We start from the raw sequence: 1775 nt of genomic DNA, 5'->3' as shown, positions 1-1775 counted from the left end.
ATTATAAGAATAAGGACTTATAGCGGCAGAAAAATCTGCCGCTATAGATTCCATTTTAGTCTCAATATTATTATAGCGGCAAATAGCCAATTAGCCACTAAAACCTCGGTTGCTATATGTTTTTTACAACAAATGTACACATTTGTCGCTATCCCATCTATTAAGGTTATAACTATACAATAATCTGTAGCGATAGAACATTTTTGCCGCTATAAAATCTAAAGATTTGTTTAATATCCCTACAGTGACGGGAAATTTTACCGCTATAAATTTTATAGTGACAAAATACTTCTGCCAATTCTCAAACAGTATAACAGATGGCCTCTCCATAGCATTTAAATACTATTAGTGCCTCTACAGTAGACTGATCATCATTGGAAACTAGAGAAGACTGTAATCTCAAATAGTATAATAATTGAATGTAGCATTGAGTTGTGCTTTGCTCCGAGTAGTCAGTATTCGGATGATATAGTTCTTGCGCTTGATAGCATCATGGATAATTAAGGCATCTGACTGAGCTAATTTAACATCAATCTCATCGCCATTGTACCGATATGTGCCCAATAATCCAGTGAGGAGCTGCAACACAATTTGTTAGCATAGAACTATATGAAGAGAGAAAACATAGTAGTTCTAGTTTAATGGCATGCCTTGTGCAAGTCGCCGGAAGTACGTGCAGCTACATTTCCTCCAAAGACTGTTTGTATAGAGCTTGATAGGCTTGCTTCACTACAAGAAGATCAACAGGTGAATTTATGCAGGCTATTTCAATGATAATAGGGTAATCAACAGTCTTCTGCAGTGCTATGTTAGCAAGAACCGCTTCTCTTTCAATTGGATTGAACATCCATCGATACACAACTTTCTACATTGAGAGATAAAAGTTTATCTATGTGGATTTGATAATATTAAGATGAGATAAAAATGCAAGTCAATGCAAGTACCTCATGATCACCACTGAGTTCAGATTCAAGCCTTTTGGTGAGACTCTCCTTGTAGAGTTCATCATAGGCTTCTTGAATATGTTTCCTTTGCGTTGAGTTCCTGTGTGCCAAGATTGCAATTACTGTCTTATCATCAGTCCCCCCATCCTAGCAATGCAAACAGAAATCTTTAGTTTTGACAATGGGTTGAAACATTTCTAGACAAGTATGATACAATCAGAGAGGTCACTAATATGATTATATTTCAATCAGTATTTTAATAATTTCTGAATACTAACAGTTAAATGAAGTTTTTTTTTTTGAATAAAAGCTCATATTAATTATGGAATGCATAGGTTAAAGTAATATAAGATTATATGGGATTATCTGGCTTGAAATATAACCACATCGTTCACATGTTCCTTGCTCTGGCATTTTTGTTGATGAAGATATCCTGAAATTTTCTCCTGATCTGATGATATCTAGAATGGCCCTTGGTCTACAGCAATATATTCGAAATCTCAGATTAATATGCCTTTCGAGAGTCTTTAACTACAAAAGCTTTGCATTTGTATAAAATAAATAAATATTAGTTTAGATGAAAATGTTTACCTGATCCTCTCTAATCAAGTTTGGAGATACCCAAAGTGTCCACTAAACCTAATCAAGTTTGGAGATACCCAAAGTGTCCCCTAATACTACCTTTACAACATCAAACTAAAAAAATTATGTTGCTTGGATTTTCCACAAGTTTATGAAACCATTATTAGTAAAGTCAAGTTTAAATATGATACAGAATGCATGAAGTGATAGCAGAAAAGGCTAAAACATGTTAATTACATAAAGGAGGCT

At 34.3% G+C, this 1775-nt stretch overlaps 1 long non-coding RNA gene across 2 annotated transcripts; it reads right to left on the bottom strand.

Moving 5' to 3' along the window:
• Window positions 1-650: 650 nt before the first annotated feature.
• LOC120284018 lies at window positions 651-1775 on the bottom strand. 2 transcript variants are annotated; one of them, XR_005543409.1, is made up of 4 exons: window positions 1536-1772; window positions 1328-1422; window positions 945-1091; window positions 651-729 (listed from the first exon to the last, which is right to left on the bottom strand). It is a non-coding gene; the product is annotated as an uncharacterized LOC120284018 (long non-coding RNA). The 2 variants fall into 2 exon arrangements; XR_005543408.1 differs by having other exon boundaries at window positions 657-865; window positions 1536-1775.

The sequence above is a fragment of the Dioscorea cayenensis genome, chromosome 3 (assembly GCF_009730915.1).
Source record: "Dioscorea cayenensis subsp. rotundata cultivar TDr96_F1 chromosome 3, TDr96_F1_v2_PseudoChromosome.rev07_lg8_w22 25.fasta, whole genome shotgun sequence".
NCBI lineage: Eukaryota > Viridiplantae > Streptophyta > Magnoliopsida > Dioscoreales > Dioscoreaceae > Dioscorea > Dioscorea cayenensis.
Note: the sequence above shows the minus strand (reverse complement) of the source record. Positions and strands in the feature narration are given on the sequence as shown.